Here is a 24,978-nt window from a genome sequence, read left to right on the forward strand (position 1 = left end):
TTTTTTAAATTATATTTTCATCAAATAATTTATAATATAAAAAATATATTATATATTTCTATTAGCAAATTAATAATATGTATATTGAATGTATATTGTACACATGTATATAAAATCTTTTGTTTCGTGTAGTAACACAATTTTTTTTTGTTTCATAGAAAACTTTTTAATTGTTAAACTTTCCACACGAAACTCTACGTAATAATATAGCCTATGTAAAGTTAACAATTCACGAACATTCTGCAATCGATTCATTGTCACGAGTGCAGGAAACGGAAAACAATCGTGTGTTTAGCCATAAGTAATGTTAATACAAATGAGTTTAGTTAATTCTTATAAAAAGTAGTATGAATACAACATGGTATATATTTAAAATAATTAAAACATAAGAGTAAACAAGATAAAACTAAATTAATTCCTATATTTTTATGTGCACGTATGAGTATTTGAAGTTTAACGCTACACAGAGTTACACCACACCTACTCTCCTAATCCAATTTGTAACACGGATTGAGGTATTGGTTTTCAGGTGGACATACGACATATGAAATAACGACACACCTTGTTAAGTATCCAACCCACCGCACGTCTTGGAAGAGGAGGGGTACAGTCACTCGATCACATGACGCGTGCACTCTGAAAGAAATGACAGGCGACCCCATGAGTAGTAAATAACACCATTTGCTGTACCAAAATGTAATTTATTTGGCAATCTGTTATTTCTTTATTTGGTGTTTATAGCTTAGTCAAACATTATATGGCTATTTAGAAACTTTTCTACTATCGCTCCTCCTTCGTGCTGTTGACCCCGTTAACGTGTAACCAAAAATTTTCGAATTTCTTTTACGTGTTTAAACATGCTTCTTCTGAAAAGTTACGTATTGTTTTTATAAATACTGATAGAATTTGAGATTGTTATGTACACTGAGAAGAATTTTAAGTATTTTTTCTCTATTTAAACAAATTTAACGAGACAATTGCTATGTTTTAGAATGCAGCTGATGATTTAGGATGAAGAATGTTCTCGAAGACTACAAAATAATAGGTCAGTCTCTTAACTTTTATAATGTGAAGCGTAATTTGCATACTTTTCGATATTTATACCTAATAATTTATGTTATAAATGCTTCACAAACTATGTAAATTCTGTTACGTATTGAATACTAAACCTGGTAAGTTCCAATCGTAATAGTTTACAACTTTTTGAATAAACATTCGATATCCTTCAACATCCCTGACGTGTTCGATATAGCAAGGTCACAATGAAGTTTCGCATTCATCTAAATCTTTACTATAAAATTATCGAGTTTAATCATTTTTTAATTACAACCAAATTAAATAGAAATTTTATTTAAAAACATTTTCATTTAGTCGTAAAATTTAATAAAATTATCCTTGAATTTAACAATTCTAAAGAGATAAACAAGGCCATAAGGTGGGCAAACAAAAAACAAAAATTTATATATCCAAGCCTTAAAAGGGAAGATTTAGATGATACATTGAGCACACGACTCATAACAAACCTTTGAGGGTGCGAGTGACTAGGCCAAGTGTGTCCTGCAATTATTATCATAAATTTGACTTTTTAATTTAGATGAAAGCAAGCACCGTAACAAAACATCAATATAAAATAATTCATTAAACTAAGTATTTAATATTTAAAAGTATGAAGTTAAAATCTCGTATATCACAAACTTTAAATTTCCTTCTGTTATCTACTTTAAACCTATCTGGCATTTAAACAGTTCTATATTGACATTAGAGGCTATAAAATAAGCATTTTTTTTTTTATGAACACATACCTGTAAATGCACTTTTTCTTTTTAATATAAATTTTTACTAACTATTCCTTTATACAGATTCCGCGTTGGACTACCCGCTGATTTTTATCTACCCCATGCAGTTCTATATAAGTCAGATGGTAACCTGTGGTTTTTCTCGCATAAGAGATGGTTTCTTCTGTTACGTGTACCACCCGTTGACGAACTTATTAACCATTTCCATGAACTACGACTCTATAAAAGTAACAAGTAGATACTACAGGTGTATTTCTTCTTAAATTATCAATATTGTCTTTTATGCTATTGCACTTAATTATTTATTTTTATGTTCCCAATTCATACACTTTGCATGCTGAGCCGATAATCTGTGATACATTAACATTTTTTTTTCTTTCTTTTTAGTTTATAAAATATCTCCAATGATTCACTTTGAGATTTATGTGGTTGTTTAACAATTTTTTTGGACAAGATTTATTATATTTTTAATGGAAATCAATCACTTGATGGGTTAATAAATTTTAAATATTAAAATTAATATTTTTCTCATAGAGTAAATTGTTTCTTGGTAAATTGATAATATTTATATTCTATTGAATAAGATTAAAAATATTTGTTCCAGTTTAAGCTGATCTAGCTAGGATCTATGTCTTCTTGAGAGTACTTGACATAATTCTGTAACGTGTAAAAATAAAACATCAAACAAACTTAACAAGCGTATACAAAGCGAGTTGTCAGATAAAGTAAAATTATTGTTGTTTGTTCTGTTATTATAATAGAATTATTTCAGGGAAATGTCAACATTACTCACTAAAGTTGCCATGTCCTAAGAAAACTTTTTCCCTGTCCTTATAGAACTGATCGATAACTTCATAAACATCTCTAGTTTCATAAGGTTATCTGATTTTTTATATAAACTTTCATAAAAATAATTACTCCGAGTTGTTAGATAGAAAATATTAGTATTATTTGGGATCAATTGAAATACAGAATGGCTCAAAAGTCACTTAATTGTATCAGTTACACGTGTGAACATGAATTTCTAAACTCGATTTTACAATAAAAAATATTTAATGACTTACAAAAAAAAAATGTGATTGCACGTACCGAAAAAAAAGCGTACTTGTTTAGGAATTTAAAGAGGTATAACATTCACACAATGAAAAAAAAAAAGAGGAAAAATGCATCTGTTATCTGGTTCAGATGATGAGTGTGACCTAAATGCCACTCTTTAAACATAAATTTTCTACTTTACGATCAAGAGAATGACATAGTTTCGAACCTTTACATACAAAATCAAGAGTAATCATGCTCTAGATATTAATACGAATGAAAATGAATTTTGATTCCACATTCCACAAATTTAATTGTAGAAAAATTCATTTAAATGCGTTATTAATTGTAGAAATTACAAGAGTTATATAAAAAAATTGTGCTCCAATGGATTATGATGAAACACTCGTGCTTATTCAAGAAGAAAACAAGAAGTTTCTTAATAATTACTGCGAATGAAGTAGTAGAATGAAATCAGAAGATCAATGTTGAAGTATTAATTCATTGACACCTCAAATGTTGCATGTGAGTGAAAACCTCAATAGATATCATGTAACCTGAAGGTTGATTAGAAAATTTTAGCTACTGCTTGTCGTTGGTAGATGTTATCTGTGAATTTATGCATTACCTAGAGTCTTATACTGGATATTGGTGCTGGTCACGCTACTCAATCGTTCGACACAAAATAACAAGAAGCACATCAATAACACAAGATCGAAATTTATAGGATTTCAGCTCTTGAAAAATGGCTATTAAAATAAGTAATTTGCTGTATAATCAAGCTCAATTTATATGACAAATATGTTATGCTTTATTAGCGAGAGAATAGGTACGAGTTAGTTGAAGTCCCTGCATGCTCTTTAATAAGTAAAACTTTAAACATGTAACGACATTCTATGCCAATATTATTTCTATCCGTGGATGCTACGATAATAATTCTGCTTTACGAAGAAAAATATGATCAATATATAAATTTCGGATAAAATCAATATGAGAACTAGAAATATCATGCATTTGTAAAGGAAAATACCAGGTAATTATATGAAGTAGTGATGTATCAGTGTACAGTACATGGTATAAAGTTCTAAATTTCTATTCTATGCATAGCTTCTGTATTATAAATAGGATAATAATTTTCTATTAGTTAAACTAACAGGAACAGAATACGGATGGTATTTCTTTTGAGATTGAGAAGCCATCAAAGAACAAATTAGTTCAGCACATCACTAAATACACATAGCGGGTAAAAAATGATACCTTCAAACCATATAAGCGATACGTATCGTTAGAGTTTGAAGAGACGATCACAAAATTTAAAAGTAATTGTCGATATATTAGAACCTTGAGGAATAGCTCGTAAACGCCCCTTACAATTACGCCCCCTTATCCGTGTTAATAGTGGATAAAAGGGGGTGTGCTGCAATCGATTACTAGAACAGTATTGCTTACCCCCTTTGGCCTCTCCCATCACACGCGAGTAACAGAGGAAAAAAAGATGATGCACACACAAGACAGCTTTGGCAACAAACAATCTTAGAGATACCACGCCCTTACATTGTACGGATTTTAGCTGTGGGGAATAATTTAAGCATCCCTGTTCATTTTTTAAACGCCTTCTTTGCCCCTTTTATTAGCAATAATGTTTTTTTTTTCTTCTTCAAGATTGAGAGGGGTAATGCGTGCTCCATCAAATGCAAGTGCTACGAACGACTGGATGGGAATTAAACACTTGAATCCTTTGATGACGATCACTGATTAGAAGAGAACTCATTTCCTTCCAATTTTCGTTGTCTAGAGTGTAATTACCTATAACGGATTGTGATAGATGTAGTCGGTTTTTAATTCCATTTGTGAAAAAATCGGTTTAAAATTAGTAACGATCTGACGAGAAATAATTTCTTTACAGATTATACTCTTTCTCTGTTCGTACTTTCTTCATTAATTGAAGTTATTGAGAAATGATGATCAAATAGCACTTGTTTCGTAAATTAAACTTTCTTTACCTACTTATATAATTGTTAATTATTTATTCTATTTTTTATATCCGTGAAAAACTCAAAATTAATCTGTTGAGTAATTCCTTTATCGAATGATCGAATGTCAAATGTGACAGGTCATTTTTAAAAACTGCGTGGCATTTTAACGAGATATTCCGGATTATGTATGATCCAACTGCATAGTTTTTTTTTAAAGATATTATTACTGCATACATAGATACAATATAATGTTATTATAGTATTATGATTAGAATACACATGGTTTCGAAAATTGCATATTATTATTATTCTATCGAGATAACGTAACTACACGCACATATATATAGTCTATATTTTGAATGTATGTATACAGCATAGTCTCATAAGGTTAAGTATGTATGTAATGTAACGTGTATTAATATGTATTCTGTATGTTATATATTAAACAAGGGAAATATTGTTTCTTAAATTTCATGATGATTTCATGCTAATTCTCTAGAAGAACGAATAGATTTTTAAAAGTATAACTCGAATTCTTCCTCTTCTTTTCGTTTGAAATTGCCGTTAATCTGTTGTTTATCAGTGTAATTTAAATAGCAGAATAAAACTTTTTATATTTTTACCAGTAAAGAACCGCGTGCGATTTTACTGTCACTTCTATGACAACAATTTGAAAAATTTCGAAAACATGTTTTCATTATTCTTCACTTACCTGACATTTATATTAGAGGATATTATTTACATAGACGTCGTATCGCATTAAATGCAAGAAGACACTGCAATGTCCGTTTTGAGGATGATCAAGATTTTTCATCTTTGGAATTAAAATCGCAAACCAGTTAAGAGATTTATCAGTAGGTGGTCTTAACTGATACACGGTATACATTCGAATAACTAAATATTTTTTATGCCTAGTAATGGAACCAACAGGATATTCTCTAGCTCCTTAAAAGGTAAAGTTATATCCGTAAATTAAATAGAGATAAATACCTCGAAAAGAGCTTTGTATAATCGATTAATATATGTATTCAGGCTTGTATCTTATTTATAATTAAAAGATTATGATGCTACATATGTAGAAAAAAAAATCTGTATGTAATAAAATAATGTAAAAAAACCAAAACAATAGTTAGAATTCTCTGGGAAGAATATAAATAAATCAAAGTGCGACCTAGAAAAGTCGTCACCTTTGAAAGAAGTGTTGACTTTACCTTTAAAAAATGATTTTTTCTAAATTAATTTTTCTTCTCAATTATTATTATTAATAAATTTTATTTAATGGAAGATTTATAACAGTAAAAAAAAATTTTTCTTTTTAACAATCAAAAAAGCTAGTAAATAACTCAAGATTTTTTATCTGCTTTCAAAACTAGAGATGGTATCTTATAAATGATAACAGAATCCATATTGAAAGGGAGGGGTGTAATTGAATTGTAAATTTAGCAAACGATAAGGTTAACTTAATTGTGTCTCTACCCGAATGTCTATCCGTTAACATTCCAATGATGTTTTTGTCATGATTAATGAGACATGTCGCATCGACATCGGCAGGAAATCACGACCGACCTATTAATTTTTGTAAGGCTCTGACGTGCCTAGAATGATTGCACTGTTGACAGAGCTGCTGCATTTTTGCAGTTTCATAATTAACTCACCTCTACTTCTATTTACAGTAGCTTCTAGCACTGTATTTAACACTCTGTCTCAGTTAATATTCTATTAATTTGCATTGTAATTTTATTAATATTCGGTAGACTTTCATTAAACTGTAAGTTCTGCATCAGTAAATGGTTTGTTATTATGTACAATTTTTTAAAATTCTTGATAAATTATATGTATAATTTGATATTTTAAGTATGATATTACACATTATAGAACTTGAGCGAAAAATTATAATTTGGGCGATTCTTGATAGAACTACATCGCTTTGAATTAATTAATAGCGTTGTATGGAATCTATTAGGAAGGTCATAGACGAAGGTTCACATAATGCTTCTGCATATTATATCATTGGGAAGAGAATCTATACTAATTTCACGAGAACAATTGCTGCAGGACACTTCTTAGTAGTATCCTTGTTGCAAATAATATTAATATTAAAGCAGTACGCCTGTAATTAGTTACACCTCTGTATTAATTTGATTTATAGAGGTAATGTTTCCTATATATCAAAAATTCAAGTCAACCAACCACAAAATGAATGATACCACTATCTACTACATACAACATGAATATTCAGTTTAGTGAGATAATCTTTCCCCTCTGTTCGCCCATTAATCAACTATTAACGTTTCTCGTATCCAATTACCATTGGTTCTGTTTATGTTCACACCTGGGTAACTCCTCCGCTTCTGGGCCCACAGTTGTTGCACCTTATTAAGTTGTACCTTACGTAGGGTCATACTTCATTCAAGTAGTGACACCGGCGGCAATTGATGAAACTGTGACACACGACAAATTGATGTCATGTCGGATAACACCATTTTTAATAACGAATAATAATTATAATAAAAAGAAAATATATATATTTTACTCATAATAAATCGCATTTTATATATATTTTTTCTTATTAATTTTTATTTCGTTGAAAGTTTTATTTATTGATAGATTAAAATATTTCCGCGATATATAAATAAATAATTGAAATAAGACTATCATTGTCTTGTTATTATTCTCGACTGTTCAACTATCTTCCTCTTAATAACACATTCTTTCTGCCGCAAACAAACTCTAAAAGGGGTTCTTCATAACGTATTTTTAGCATAATTTAAGTTATGTCTACCATTAAAACTTATTTAAATTAAATTCTAAAAAGTCCCCTTTAAATAGTTTTAAACTTTAAATAAATTCCTTTAACTTTTAATAAAATCACTTATTAAACATTCCTCGAAATTATTATGCAAATCATAGATCTTTAATAAAATTTTTCCAGGACTTATAACCTAATTTCTACCTTCTTACTTCATATAGACCTATAATATTGGCTATCCTATATTAAATAAATAAATAGTAAATTTTAGTTTTTATAATAAAGAGAGAAAGGGGGAGGGGAAGTTAATAAAATTTTCATAATTATTAATAAGTTCCTTGGAAGTTTTATTAAGTTGCATCATGTTCTCACGCTTGTCAAGTTAGTGAAAGGCAGATTGAGAAAAACAAAATGATGCACTGACATGTTGTCAGTATATTCACTAGCAGCATAATGAGCTTAGTATTTGACAAGACGTGAGGTTGATGATGGGAATAATTTAATAATAATAATGCAATACTTAGATAATAAACTGATAATATCAGCAGAATTTATAATACTACATCCAAACGAGATTATAATCATTTAATGACATACTAATGATACTTTTATCTATTAAAAAAATAATTATTATGTTTAATAATTTTTAATTAACTCAGAGAATTTACTTAAGTCTATATTTACCTAATAGTCGAATATTAAAATAACATATTTTTACGTAAGATATTTAATTTATAAAGTGGATAATTTAATATATACGAAAATTATGAGCATAAATTAGAGTGCATAATTTACTTTTTTATATATATATTCATTTATGTCGCAACTGGTAGTTTTCGTGGGCGATAAATTTCCAAGAAATGATAATGTTGTGTGTCCAATTTTAATACTTAAAAATATTCCCAATTTTAATTCATTTTATTATCGAATTTTTTTGCATTTTCTCCGTCAACATTTTGAGTTTTAATTGGATTTGTAAGAGTTTCCTTCCTTTAAAAAACGAGATCTTCAGAATTATATATTTTTTTTACTAAATTTAAAGACATTTTTTTTACATTTTCGAATCACTTCATGCACAAATATTTTATTTTTTACGCAGGCTAAAAATTTAAAATAACATATAAAAGGAGATAGTTTTGAAAGGGGTACTTCAGTTACAAAAGAACTGAAGGGCTCTTTTGAACTTTAAGATTCTGTGAGTTATTCTTTGTGAAAAGTTTTCAAGCTTTACTTATACTTTTTTATTTAAAAAAAATACATCAAAAGTGTAGCTTTAGAAATATATATATCTATATATTCAAATTTTATTTACAGTCCAGTATATATCTCGTATACTAGATTTACTTATAAATTATTTATACGCGACAATTGACGAAGATAAAATTGTTTAAGTACTAAACTCACTTATAAAATAAATAAATAAGTATATACTTTTCCTGATTAGAAGCCATTTTTTTTTAATATCAATTTAACTGTTACCGTGATTATTACGATAAGACTATAAAATAAAATCACATCACACACCATAAAAGAATGATATATTTAAAACCGGTATTCCACAAACAAAATATATATATATATATATATATATATACATATCACAACTACCTGTATTATATAATAATAAAATATAAACTCAATTTTTACATTCCTTTAGTCACTAAATTTAGTTGGTTAGTAACACGAACGGTAGAGTTGACACTTTTATCAGAAGGGGAAAGTTCAACAGGTGTGACCTACATCAAACCCCCTACTGAGAGGACCTTGGCCAAATTGATATCTGGATATACACGTGAATATCTAGCAATAATAAAAAAAATATATATATATATATACTTTTTTAGTTCGACGAAGGACGTACTGGAGGTCGTGACTGACTGAGTTGACTTTTTGACCTTTCATCAACATTTTCTAATGGTTAAACGTGCTTATTAAGTTTCGGTTTCGTTAAAATATTGTCAGTCAAACTATATTATATTTAGTCTATACACGTAACGTAATATTATTTATTTTTATAAGCGTGACGTTACAATAATTTATTAATTTTTTTAAGTTTTTATTAAGATATCCAATTTGTGCCCAATTAAATAATGCAGGAAAGAAAAAAAATAATAATAATAAAATACTTTGAGGATTTAATTTAAAATTAAGAGAACGTAATCAATTTTAATAAATTCTTTTTTGTAATTATCGAAAATTAACATTAAAAAATTGCATAATTTTTTTTAATCAAGTAACAACTTAAGATTTTAGATTGAGTATATTTATAAAAGAAAGAAAAAAAAACTAAATCGATAAAGTAAATTTCAATTAAAAGAACGATAATAATTTTATCATAATCCATAATAAACGTACCAGGTTGGTAATTTCCTTACCGATATTTTCATCCTTTTACTTTATTATTCTTATCTCTTAAGATAAAAACAGGTTATTTGTCGGAATATCCTTTTTAAAATTCTACCCCCTGCTGTGATATAGATTCTATTTTGATTATTAAAATCAATTTTGTAATTAGTTAAATCAGAAAAACGATTATCGATTATCACCGGTACGAAAAGATGTCCAATAAGATACAGTCGACCCCCCTATAACACTGTTGATAATTCCGTTTTATATGAATTCCATGTTGTACGAGTCACTTAGATTTTACAAATACGTGTGCCGGGCTGTGAACGGCTGACGTATTTGTAAAATCTAAGTGACTCGTACAACATGGAATTCATATAAAACGGAATTATCAACAGTGTTATAGGGGGGTCGACTGTATCTTATTGGACATCTTTTCGTACCGGTGATAATCGATAATCGTTTTTCTGATTTAACTAATTACAAAATTGATTTTAATAATCAAAATAGAATCTATATCACAGCAGGGGGTAGAATTTTAAAAAGGATATTCCGACAAATAACCTGTTTTTATCTTAAGAGATAAGAATAATAAAGTAAAAGGATGAAAATATCGGTAAGGAAATTACCAACCTGGTACGTTTATTATGGATTATGATAAAATTATTATCGTTCTTTTAATTGAAATTTACTTTATCGATTTAGTTTTTTTTTCTTTCTTTTATAAATATACTCAATCTAAAATCTTAAGTTGTTACTTGATAAAAAAAAAATTATGCAATTTTTTAATGTTAATTTTCGATAATTACAAAAAAGAATTTATTAAAATTGATTACGTTCTCTTAATTTTAAATTAAATCCTCAAAGTATTTTATTATTATTATTTTTTTTCTTTCCTGCATTATTTAATTGGGCACAAATTGGATATCTTAATAAAAACTTAAAAAAATTAATAAATTATTGTAACGTCACGCTTATAAAAATAAATAATATTACGTTACGTGTATAGACTAAATATAATATAGTTTGACTGACAATATTTTAACGAAACCGAAACTTAATAAGCACGTTTAACCATTAGAAAATGTTGATGAAAGGTCAAAAAGTCAACTCAGTCAGTCACGACCTCCAGTACGTCCTTCGTCGAACTAAAAAAGTATATATATATATATATTTTTTTTATTATTGCTAGATATTCACGTGTATATCCAGATATCAATTTGGCCAAGGNAAAAATTTTTTTTTTATTTTGTTTTCAGACAGAAAGGAGGAATTCTTTTAATCATACATTTCAAAAATTGATAAGTGAATTAATAAATAAATGTTAAAAGTAGGCCATGGTGACAAAGGTAAAACAGGCTGGACAACTTTTTCTGATTCCTATTTTGTTTTTTTACACGATTTATAAATCTTTAACGTCCTTTACGTAAAATACACCCAAATAACAGTAAATAATAATAATAATAATAATAACATCTATTGTTAAACTCTAATATTAATAACATAATTATCCCTTTTTTTTTAAATAGAACTAGTTTATAATAAGTTAAAAAAAATAGGAACGAATACTTTAAATAGTGTGTAATAAATCAAATCGATTTTATTAGAAATATGTGTTTAAATGAAATTATTTAACAATGTAACAAGGAGAAATTTTAATTGGTAATAAATAAATATATATATAATATATATCAGTTATATGAAAGAATAAAGGCCACAATGGATGCACCAGGATGTAGATATGAAAAACGAAGGACGTTCGCTTTATTTTATCTTACCGAGAATTGTGCTTTATGAAGTATATTATCTATATTGAGCTTAATGTTTTGAAACGACAACAAAGGACCTCTTTGTTTTCGTCTTGTAAGATATTTTGATAAACTATATTATGTCCTCTACCGGACTTTCTATATTAGACATTCTTTATACACTACAACGTTATCTTACGTAACCTCGAGTGTTTTTTTTTTATTTCGTTTTATTTATGTCCTGACATTCTTTTAAAATATAGGATACCGAGATTTATCAGTTCATTAAAGTGATAGCACTTTTTTTCGATCGAAAAAGTTTTAGTATCTTTTTTTTTAATTTAATAAAGTGGATGGCTTCATCAATTTTTACTATTCAATTATAATTCATTTATGTCGCAACTGGTAGTTTTCGTGGGCGATAAATTTCCAAGAAATGATAATGTTGTGTGTCCAATTTTAATACTTAAAAATATTCCCAATTTTAATTCATTTTATTATCGAATTTTTTTGCATTTTCTCCGTCAACATTTTGAGTTTTAATTGGATTTGTAAGAGTTTCCTTCCTTTAAAAAACGAGATCTTCAGAATTATATATTTTTTTTACTAAATTTAAAGACATTTTTTTTACATTTTCGAATCACTTCATGCACAAATATTTTATTTTTTACGCAGGCTAAAAATTTAAAATAACATATAAAAGGAGATAGTTTTGAAAGGGGTACTTCAGTTACAAAAGAACTGAAGGGCTCTTTTGAACTTTAAGATTCTGTGAGTTATTCTTTGTGAAAAGTTTTCAAGCTTTACTTATACTTTTTTATTTAAAAAAAATACATCAAAAGTGTAGCTTTAGAAATATATATATCTATATATTCAAATTTTATTTACAGTCCAGTATATATCTCGTATACTAGATTTACTTATAAATTATTTATACGCGNTTATTCAAATATATATAATATATTTGTGAAAATCAGAGTTGTAATTTTGTTTATTAAACAAGAAGGATATCATTTTGTATTTGAATAATACAGTAATTTATGACTGTTAGGTTATCCTCTATCTATATATACTGTATGTAAAATGTCAAAATAGAAACTGAATTAAAAGTCAAAATACTAAGTTCCTGTAAACATAATTAAATATTAAATAATAATTCTTTTCTTAATTTTAAAAATTCGAAATCTTGAAATTTATACAATAGTTTTGTTTTCTTTTTTACAATTACTCATATAATTTGTAAAACAATGAATTCTCTCCAAGTTTAAATTTATAATCAACCTTTCGACCACAGATCTAAATTAAGAAATTATTATATTATCCACGTCGTGAGTTATATTAATATAGATAATTAGGCAATAAGAAGAGTAAAACACGTTGTCCTTAATTATAAATCAAAGTAGAACAATGGCTACTTTGAATATTCCTTGTCGTAATTATGTCTATGCTTCTGACTTTGAATAAAGGATTAGGCTTTTATTAAACCAAGAGATATCTTTATCCCAATATAAATTATAGAATAAATGAAGGCATTTAAATGACTTAATAAAGGGAAAAAATTAGACTCGAACAATTAATTATATTTTCAATAAAAGTTAAAATTAAAATCGTAAAGGTTTCTACGAATATTTTTTAAAAATTCATTAATATTAATGATACGAAATTCATTAAAGTATGCTAATTTAGAATTATTTTATTAAATATATTTCATAATTTCTTTTTGAACAGCTCGAATTCGAGATACAAACCCCTAGAGGCTATACAAAATGGCTGAAAGTCAATTAATCGTTGTAAAGACTTAATTGCCGTCTTATTTAAATTATTTATTTACATATAAAGTTTAGAAAAATTATTTAAAACGAAACGTATCTTGTTCTGAATTCAGTTTACAATTTGGTTCACAGGTGTACAGTACTTCAGACAAAGAAAAACAAAACGTAATTTGGGACACTTCTTGTATCTCGTACTTCGTCGATTTACGTGTAATGCTGATATTGTTAAGTAATAATTATATTTTCCTTGTTTATAAAAAAAATCTGATTGTTTTTGGATAATCGAATAGAAAAGAAACGACTGGAACCTACAAACGACTTCCTGGTTGTTAGAAATTCTTTAAGATATGACAGGAGATGTTTGAATTATTGTTTGCACTTCCACGATATTTTGATGGGAAAGAACGCGTCTAGTAGTCGCCAAAGTGCTGCAACTTGTCATAAGCTGCAACTAGCGATAGTCGTTCGTCTTTAATGTTGGCTTTTTGTCAAAAAGCGTGGGAAGTTGGGGTCAAAACACGTAGGCGCAACGTCCATGTTGTCTAAAGTGTTTGCCCTTATGCCAACCCTTAAGCTTATTAACAAAATTTATAAAATACCTTAAACTATTTCGATAGCATTTTTAATATTGTCATGAAATAATCAAATGATGCAATAATTTTAATATTTTTACTGTTGTTTATTTACGTATAAACATTTTAAAATATCGACATAATATTATTAAAGCAACTGTAAATATTCCCTGGAAGGTTCATAGAAATTCTACAAATACCCTTGACATATCTGTACGTCAAGGTATGCGTGTAAGGTGAGGCTGTTTAGGATGCATTGGAGAATGTAAATGTTTTTACAAGATGACAGTGTGACGTAAGATGCTGTTATGAAGGATGACTTAATCCATTTTTTATTAAGAACAATATCTTTTACCTTGTAGATATCGAATGTACAAGAGATATTCTATACACTTTAAAAGCTACTAAAGGCTATTCTTATGTTACAAGAATATCAATTTGACTCTTTATGTGACGGCTTCCTCGAAGTAAGCCTGCTTATAATTCATAGAAATCTAAAATGTTTATAGGAAAAAAAAAAGAAGATAACAATAGAATGTTAATAATGAAAATATTTGATCACGTTATCGAATAAATAAATAAATTTAGACAACTTATTAAATTTATTAATATATATTTTTATAATTGAAGATTTTTTCCTCTTTCAATAAATGTGTTATCAAAGGATTAAGTTAATAGTTTTCAGCCTTATAACTTACAAAATAATAGCTTATATTTTATAATTTTACACGACGAAGTTTAAAACGATCCTTATGTTCCTGAATACGGAATCAGAGAAGAAAATCTGAAGTGTTGGGCGTCCTACAGAGATCTAATGGGTTATAAATAGTTGGGTCACCGTCAAGAAAGACATGTTTATAACCGAATTAATAGCAAACGTTCACGTTGCATCACGCGTGATAGTAGAATATACGTAATTTATATTTCTTTCCAACAAGACATTATCCATTGAAAGGCTCACGAGTGCCTATTGTTTGTTTTTTTTCTTTTTTGTTTTGGAGAGACAATAATTATCGTATAGAAAAATTACAATTTTTCAATACCCGTCTTAAATGATTTTAACCTAGAGCCACTGTAAGTAATATATTTTAAAATATTCTTAAAAGCTACCGACTCGAGTGTGGTCCAGATAACAGATCAAAGATTATCCAAGGTTGTTTTAACCGTGGGTCAATTCCGCCCAAAAACTTATCTTACGCCCTCTTAAATGATTTTTTCCCAGGATTTTCGTTATGGAAGGAACGAGAGGCGTATTCTTCGGGTTAAAGGTTATGTCAACCTGGGGCTACCTCAACCTGTCGATGTGAATATGATAAGATGGCATCATGGACTTTGGAAAAATCATCGCTATTGGGGGAGATCTGTGGAAAGGGGGCGGAGGTGTTTGAAAATCGGGAACCCCAACAGGGTTATCTAAGTGTAAAATCGCTATGACGAGTCTTCTCGGAAAATTGGACCATGTTTTTGTGCCCGCTTCTTCTCGTTAATGAGCAGTTAGATATATAGGAAGTACATCGACACTATATGAAAAACTAATGCCCATATGACAGGAGGCCCAAAGTCCATCAGTTATAAAAAAAAATTCTCATTTTTGTAGAGGCCTCTTTTAAGGGGTATTTTTACATGTTCGATTAAATGTCAAGTTGCACAAATGACCGTATGCCCGAGAATATTGATTTGGAAAATTCGTGCTCATCGTATTTATAAATAATATTTCAAAACGGAAAAATCGTATATCTAAATGAATGGTTCCTAATTAAGCTTAATGACGTAATATAGCGTGACTTCAGCCGGATTTGTCATAGTATGCCTAAGGGTTTGGTCGCTAACATATCAGCGACCAGAGCAGATAATAGCTATTAACTTGATCTGCTGGCGAAATGAAAGAAGGAAACTAATGAAACTAAGCTTGTAATGGAAAGAAAAACACTAAATTGGTTTAATTTGATTTAATGTATTGATTATGTCAAGAGGTAGTGGTTAGAGTGGAACCCGTTGCACTTTTATCTCATCCTCCTTTTACAACATACTGAATTTAAAAAAGAAAAAAACTAAAATAAAATTATTACATTCCCTATTATAAATTATCCATGCAATAATAAATACTACTTCTTGCATTCCACATTTAACCGTTCTTCAAATTTTAAGTAATTACAAGATCATATGCACAGATACTTACGTTTTAAATTTTAAACGGATGGCAAAGATAAACTGGTTTCTTCTACTTGAACTTTCAATGTCGTTCGAGCAATGGAATAGCTGCACAAGTATCTAAACAATAAAAAGAAATTTCTTGATATTCTTGTTTGAAGGTTAAAGATTCGCTTTCATTTCTTCACATAAAAAAAGGAAAAAACACTATGCACAACAAGTATAAATATGTATCTTTTTAATTTATTTTAAGTATGCAAAAATTTATAACTTAATGGAAGTTTTTTAACTTAAAACACGAGAATATAAATGTTCAATTATTAATATATTAGTATAAATGACAAGAGAAAGCAAGTAACCGAGTTATATTCTAAATTTAGGGTATTTAAAAATTTATAACATTAAGAAAATTGAAACCGAACTCCTTGAAAGCTTTCTTTGTCCGAAAGTTGTATATAAAAACACAAGTCGATATATAATAATAATTACTTGCAAGATTAATTGCAAACATTAAACCAAACGTTACTTAATCTGAAGATACAGTTCGGAACAGATTTGTTGCCTTGTTATAAATAATCTCCTCCCTTGTACTTTAGTATTAATGGCTATATAAATCTAATCAATACATGGCCCAACATAGAAATATTTATATAGGTTATCCAGAAGTAGATTAATAAAAAAAATTCACATTAATCCCTAGTACCTTCAAGGGCGGAACTTGGAGACTATTTATTTGACTGGGCGTCTACAGCCAGCGATGTATTAATCAAGAGGGTGTTCTGGACAACTTAATTAGTGAGCGAGACACGGGACACTGTGGCCTGCTACACGCGACAACCCAAGACAAGTGTCCCATTAGATAGATGCACATCGGGACATCAGGATATTGCGATAAGACATTTCTAGCTTTACTGTTTTCATGTACTAAGGGTGTAGCTAACCACTACTGCATTTTTATATCTATTAAGATATTAGAGAATTAAATTGAAATTTCTACGAGACATAAGTAAATTTATTCTTTAAAATTTAATTGTTACTATTTTAAGTATAAAATTATTATTATTTTTTAAAAAATGAATTAAAACACCTCAATATATTCGGTTTACGATTCATATTCACAAGTGAACAATTATACAAAACACGGGTTTTTTTTAACTTAGGCTAAGTCTGGTCGATTCTTCATATAAAGAATATTTAAAAATCTATAAATAAGAATGATTTATCAAGTTATGTAGATTTATATCTAAATGAAACAGTAGAATGTTCATACAGAACAATTCATTATATTAAATATAGCGGCTATTCATTTAAGATGAAAACGTTATATGTAATTTAAAGTGTCTAGCTGCATTTAATACTCAGATAGAGAGAGATGATATGTAAGGGTGACATCGAATTAATCTAAATGTCCGAGAGACTAGTTTAAGTTTAAAGTCGATAAGAATAATAACTCATATGTCTTCCTACAATAGATCTTCTCGCTTGATAGTTGCACCACTTGCTGCACGAGTGGCGTCGTTTCAACAGATATCGATCGTCATTATTTGCTTTACTTTGCGTACTTTTCTGTACAAAATAGTACAAATTGAATAGCGTACATTTTGAATTAAAAAAAAAAACATTTTATACGTGTATAAGTCTACGCAACTGGATACACAAACAAGAGAAGTGTAGTGTTTTTTACAAATAAGGAAGATGGATATGTTTCTAATAACGGGCAGTTGTGAATTTTTTTTTTTTTTTTGCTTTTGATGGATGGATATAGTTCGTATCGATAGGTCTACAGTCAGGACACGTCGTAAGGTGAAAGTTTCGGAACCCCGAGAGTATTAATTATCACTCTTTGCCATCAACACAAGTAGCTCGCCGACTCCCAGACAGGGTGTGGCGAGCAGATGGCTAACTTCGTTCCCGCTAATTTCCTCTTACATGATGTCAATTTTCTTCTCTGGAGATGAACAAAGTCGACTATTCGATATATCTATCGAGTGAAATTCTTTAAAAGATTGTTATCTGTTCGCTTAAACAGTTCGACAATCGATGCATATAATAATATTATGTACGAATTTATAAATATGTGTATTGTATATACAGAAAAAACGTTCTAATATCTGGCAATTTGCCACAGATCTTACCTACGATTTATTCTTAACCGTTTCATAAGTAGATCTAACCTTGAATGCCTTCACGTTTAAATTTTCTTTACAGTGCGTCATCGCTTCTAAAGTTAAGAAAAAAATAATAATAATGATGAAGAAGAAGAAGACATTTATGTATATAGAATCTCACTTTAAACCAATTTGAAGATTAATATCTCGTTTTTTTTTTATACTGCAAAGTATAATTAAATTCGTTTAACCGAATAGCCTATAATTAAATGTATTATTCTAGCAAATTTACCACTTAGAATATTGAATTTTTATAGTATAAGACGTAGATATAATTGTTTAATATTTTGATAATTAGTTTTTGCACTAATTAATGAATACCAGTTTCACATAATTCAGATAAATTTTCTTTTTTAAATGCAAATTTTACTAACATCAAAATAAGGTTTTGCAAAACACTTTGCGCGGCTGCATTTTAATTGACTTTTCTAAGTTACAATTTTCATTAAGTAACTACCTTAAATGGTAGTTATTTAATGAAAATTGTATCAGAAGTTCAATTAAATTACAGTTAAAGGACGAATGCCAATCAATAAAAAAAGAAGTAAAGGTCTATCTTAAAATCAGTAATCTAATAATAACTACAAATACTGTAATTAACTGGACATTATAAATCCAAAAATGGAGAGCATTTCTACCTACACGCTCCACCTCTTCTTATTAGAATTTTTTTTTTTTTTCGGAATTAATGTTTTTAGAGCGTTAAATTTAAAACGTATTATCATAAATAGAAATATTATATCCGAGTTGTAAATAAAAGTACATTATCAGAGAAAGAGTAGGGCATATATCAAAAGATATGCGATCTCATAAGTCTATTTATTTTAGACCTTTTCTTAAAGCAAAGGGCAAAGGCTAAATAAAAAAAAATTAAGTTACTGCAAACATCTTTGATTTGTATTCAGCATAAGAACGAATTAAGCTGCCTGTTGGACATGTTATCTACTTGTTATCTGAACCGAGCCAGGTAGAGTAGCGAACTCCTAAGTACATCATTCTAACCTATTGACCTTTTTCTTAGTTGCACACACCAACTTTTTTTTTTTTTTTTAACCAATCGATTTTTTCTGAACATGTTTTTATCTGGACAAGTGTACTTGGCGCAGAGCTACCGGCTTACCTGCTGTGAGTCGGTGATAAATATCCTATATCCGGAAACATAGACACGTTGATGGAGTTTTGTAAAGCTATGAATACTCCTTTTATTCTATGATTAGATAAGTATTCGCCAAATATTTAATAAGTAATTAATTTAATACCATGTTTTCGTGCATAGAAAATCGAAAAATATTGTCGAGTAAGTAGAAAATAATTATTTTCAAACAGGTTGTTTGTTGTATGAGTCGATGTTTGGCTGACTTACAACACTTTGTAAAAATGTTGCAATTCAGCCAAACTCCGATACCTACGATCCAATAAACATTTAAATTTGACACATCTGTTGCAACACGATAATCGTAGAGGGTGGCCCAAAAATCAATTAACAGAGCTGATTGCAAAAACTTTTATATCTTTCAACAATAGTTCATTATATATAGGCTATATATGTATTTTTTTTACAATTAAAAATGTAAAAAACGTTGACGAAATTTAAATATTTAATACAACGAAATAATTGTTTACTCAGTTCAGTTGAATCATTGAAGAGAAAGGAAAAAAAAACTGGAATGCAAGATGAAAATTCAGCACTGTTTTAAGATTGAATCGATTTGCAAAGATAGATTATTGGCTAAATTTTTACTTCAGTGTTTAAAGAATCCCGAAGGCTATCTTAGAAGGGGGATAGTTAGATGGTGTCACAGATGCAATAATTGATAGAGGGTTTAAGCGTATAAAAGTAGCCGCTGCCTGAAGCATTAAAGGGAACAAGGAAGCCGATAAATTTCCAAATATAATACTTACTCAACTATTAAGGATTACGTTTAAAATAATACCGTTATTTTTTGTATTATTTCTGGAAGTTCTTTTTATAAAATTAAAGAAGATCATTTTTCTAGCGTTATCTTTTGTGTAAGTATATCAGTAATAAGATATTCCTATAATTAAAACTCTTCTGGTCGTTAACTTTAATATAATTTGACTTAGAATTTTTACTTTACTTACAGCCGATGCTAGAACTTCCTTCTTCGGATACACTTCGGCGCGGTCTTTAAGAATGTAACGAGTGTTTCTTTCATCGAGTCGATCGTAGTTGACTACTTCACAAATTCCTACATTGCTCTAAATGGAACATTCCGATCGTTAAGCCGACAATGCCGGGCTAACCTCACCCCTCGACACCACCTGCGAGGAAGGAAGTGACCTAATTGGATGCAAGTGACAGGTACGTCATTACTTACATCAATGTCACGTGTTGTGATATTTACAACAACCAGGGTGCAAAGCACCCTTGAGGGGTCTCAGGGTGTAATCCGCCCCTTTTCTCGACAGCTGGCCCACCGCCAAACATGACTTATGATCTACTATAATTACACCAGCTTTGTTTTGGCTAATCATAGCGGCTTGATCCTCCGTCTGGTACTGAAGAGGCCCTTCCCTTCTATCGTGGGCATTGCTCTATGTTTTTTTAAACCGACATTTCGGTCGAGTGATAACACCTACTAGTCGATTGTGTTAATTCCGTGTCATATAGAACTCAAAAGTCCGTTTTAATTCGTTTCATCGCGCCAATACATAATAGTTCTTTAATTTGTATTGTTCATTAATTAAGGAGTTTCCATAATGACAATATTTTAAATTTATGCCCACAATCTCATTTACATTTCACTATAGTTTAATTGTACAGCATTAGAGAATAAATAATAGAGAGTAAATAATAGAGATTATTTACTCTCTATTATTATATAATATATTAGAGAACTAATAGGAGATGAGTTATAATCTAAATCTTTAAAATTCTGAATTATTAATTAATAATAAAGTGTAAAAGTATTGCATAAAAACAAAAGCAAAGAAGAGAATAGAAAATGAATGAAGTTTTAAAAAAAAAAAGGTGTACCTGTTATAAAAGTAGAAAATTCTCGTATGCCTAGAAGTGATATGAGGCCATTAAGCTAAATACATTTTCATAATTAAAAATACCAATATTAATTTATTACATATTAATTTTGTAGATAAAAATTAATTGGGGGTCACGTCAAAATTTATTATGGATCTCGCGTGATCGAATAAATTCCACTCTCCAGAATATTTCTTAAGCAAATTCTGATTTAGAAAAAAAAAAAATTGGATATGCAAAATGAACTTTGACCTTTAATACGTAATACTTGGAAGCAAACGAACAATCCATGAAACACGACGGACATAAGTTTTAGGATTTCCTTCTGAAGACAGAGGCACATGACAGGTTAATCGGTACACATACTCCCGCGATTCGTTACAAAGGAAAATGCATACGTAATTGTGCAGTACCGATGGCGTAGAAGTGTCTTCGGGGGGTTCAGGCCACCCTGCTCGATGGGTCTTTAGATTAATCGTTGCAACAATGCAATTCTCTTGCTTTAGTAATCCACGATGTCGACACCGAGGTCGTTGTAGAAACCACTGTCACGCCTTCTTGGTGAAACCATTATTTTCAACCTTCTGTGAGGTCTTTTAACTTACCTGTATTTTTTTAATTGGACTATTTTGACCGAATTTTTATGTAATTTGATAGAATTTCAAATTTGTATGTAAATCAATCAATGATTAACGACTCGGATATCGAATTTAATAGCAGTAATTGTATATTGTGGAAGTTAAACGCTGCTGCTTTTTTAACTGACCCTCTTTTGTTTTGACGTTCCCATGCCCTTATAAGGACCTGGCCTCATTTTACCAGCATCGGTATTGAACGAATTTCATATTATTTCATTATGGTTTTTATATAATTTTCCACGAGATTTACAAAAATAAGGAAAAGAAAAAATAAAACACAGTTTAATTAGAAATTTGAACTTATTTATCAACATCGAAATATATCTTTTACACGAACAATCGGTTGTAATTTGAGGATATTTCTTTTAAACCGAGGAGTAACAAATTTACAATGAAAAATAGGAAACTAATATTTGTTACTTCGATCGGGATTGTCTTCAGATTACGGAGCGTGAACGGGGTGGCCCAAAAGTTAGTTAACCACATTCTTTCTCGTCTTCCATTACATTTTATGAATATGAAATGACGAATCGGATTTGTTAAAACTTCAAAATCTTAGATTAAATCGTACAAATTATTAGAAAATATTGACGTAAATTAAAATAATTATTTAAACGGAAGATAATCGATTTGTCGAATAAGTTAAAAACGTAACAAAAAATAATTGTCTAACAAATAGAAAAAGATCGATGAAATGCCGCCGCCATATACAGTGGTGACTTTGTCGTCTCGTGTTGAAGTCCGGCATTTTATTTGTTGGCAGAAACTCGACTTTAGTTTAGGAAAGGAACGATCGGAATGTTTAAAATATAAAATAATAATATTTACTTAACGTCAAAAAATTGATATATCATAAAATGATAAATGTTTCACGAAATGTTATACTCTTGAAAATGTAGATAATGTTATGATATATATAATTTCCACTATCGTTGTTGTCAGCGTATTAAATAAAAAAAATGATTTGCTGCTATTTAACTTAATATATAGGAAATAATTCTTTTTAATTGTATAAAATTAACTTAGAATTTGTATTTTAAAAGAATGAAATAAGAAAGAATTGGTGACGTTTTTAATTACGTCGTCAAAGAGAATATTCGAAAGTGCTGCCAGATAGAACACATTGAATGACGTGTTTGCTTTAGATTTCTTTGAAATAAAATCAACTGTTTTGCGGGATAAGTAAGTAAACGGAATCAATCATCGTTTCTAATAGTCGGTTAGCCATTGTTAGCGATATTATCTCCATATTACAAAGTTGTAATAGTATATAAGAAACGGTAAGTTTAGATAAGTAGAGATTTTCTATGACAGGTCAATACGTCACAGTTGTATCAGTTATGCGAAGCTGATTAAGTCGTTTAAAGCCCGGAGCTGTATCATCATTAACAGACCGTGAAAATTCTCCAAGACCCCATTTACCAGAAGTTACTGTCCATCATATCTACTTCCCCCTTATCTGGCGGTAGGCCTATAATGGAAATATGGCTATAGGCTGATCGATGATGGCGTCGCGTCACGTGACCCAATGGTGTGGGAAAAAATATTAAAGGAAAGTATTTTAGCTTTAGTGCATTTAATTCGATTAATCATGCGATGAAAAGTCTGAGAAAAATTCCCAAAACTCCTAATAAAAAAAGGAAGAGAAGAACCATATCGATGCTTTCCGGAGTGATAAATTATCGTTCTTGCATAACTCGTCCCATCGTATATTTTATATGGAAAATTGCTTTCGATAGTCTCTGTCTGAATTTCGTCATTTTGTCACCATTCCAGAAAATATATTCGATATCTCTCGAAATTTATTACGTTTCGAGAACGTTTTAATTTCTGCTTTTAAGGACTTCAAATCAAGTACCGAATGTAAAGAATACTTCCTATACATCCTTTCCGATACATCCTACATTTTGTACGGTGATTTCTAGTCTTTGGTTAAAAATCATTGTAGAGATTCGACATTTTTGAAAAATACAAACGACGTTTTTAGAATAAGCAAATATTTTATACGGTTTAATACAAGTACGATGTGTTTCCGGCTTTTAATAACATACCCAAGTAGAAAGGACAAACTGATCTCGGTTCCCACGCCGGGTTTCATGCGGGTACTACGTTACAGGGTGCCGACAGCAGACATTGACGAATGGGCATGGCCTTAGCAGGCGAGATCTATCATGGCTGCTGTTCCCTGTGGTTCACCGTACCTGTCTCCAAAAACTCCCAGATAGACCTATGGGCGGAGTAGAATTTTCTTCCCCTTAGACCGTAATAAAAAAAAAAAGAACATTCTCTTTTACGTTTCTATGTCTATGTATACGTATGTCGAGAATGAAGCAGTGTATATAAATTAAAACAATTGTTTATTTTATTCTTCTCACTATATCTTCTCGTATTTACAGGAAGGATTAGTAGTTTTGACCATGGGCTATTTGTTCCCGACAAATATATACGCCTACTAAAAAGTAGGAAATGGTTTCCGAAAATTTTCTAAATTAAATTCGATTTTATTCCGGATCTAGAGAAAATATTTTAATATTACGTGGGTGTTGCGTGGGTTTAATTCGCGCCGTAATTTAATTATTTAAACAGAGGTCGAGATTTTCTGGGTGAAGTTTTTTTAATAGACACAACACTAACAATAAAGATCGTGAGGAAGTCGACTGACGTTTCACATATAAAAGAAAACGGTTTATCTACTTTCCTTGTATCAGAAGTTAAAAAAAATCTACTAAACTTTAATTGCTATGTATAATTTAGTTTTATAGACTAAAAATATAAAAAATACAGAAATTAATGAACAAAAAAAAAGCAGAAGAATAGTTTTTCCACAGGCCTTAGAGAATTTTAATCGATTAATAAGTTAAATCTATGTTTACGATTATTGAGATTATCCAAAATATTTGTTAGTTATATAATATAACAATGATTTCATTGTCACCTCCTTTTAATTTCCACACTACCATACAATTTAGACAAGCGGGAGCGTATCTAATCGAGTGAATCACGATTTCGATGTTACCAGACCTCCGAGT

General features: G+C 29.5%; 2 long non-coding RNA genes across 3 annotated transcripts in view; one reads left to right on the forward strand and one right to left on the reverse strand.

Annotated features, from left to right (window-relative positions):
• Positions 1 to 20,568, reverse strand: part of LOC111624391 — a 33,009-nt gene extending 12,441 nt beyond the window's left edge. The window contains exons 1-2 of the long non-coding RNA XR_002756568.1: positions 20,417 to 20,568; positions 16,174 to 16,265 (exon numbers count right to left, since the gene is read on the reverse strand). This is a non-coding gene — a long non-coding RNA (uncharacterized LOC111624391). The remainder of the gene's footprint in view (positions 1 to 16,173; positions 16,266 to 20,416) is intronic.
• LOC111624390 lies at positions 653 to 2,286 on the forward strand. 2 transcript variants are annotated; one of them, XR_002756567.1, is made up of 4 exons: positions 653 to 873; positions 992 to 1,045; positions 1,860 to 2,043; positions 2,184 to 2,286. It is a non-coding gene; the product is annotated as an uncharacterized LOC111624390 (long non-coding RNA). The 2 variants fall into 2 exon arrangements; XR_002756566.1 differs by having other exon boundaries at positions 653 to 1,045.
• Positions 20,569 to 24,978: the final 4,410 nt, after the last annotated feature.

The sequence above is a fragment of the Centruroides sculpturatus genome, unplaced genomic scaffold, assembly GCF_000671375.1.
Source record: "Centruroides sculpturatus isolate CEXI.00-Female unplaced genomic scaffold, Cexi_2.0 scaffold405, whole genome shotgun sequence".
Taxonomy (NCBI): domain Eukaryota; kingdom Metazoa; phylum Arthropoda; class Arachnida; order Scorpiones; family Buthidae; genus Centruroides; species Centruroides sculpturatus.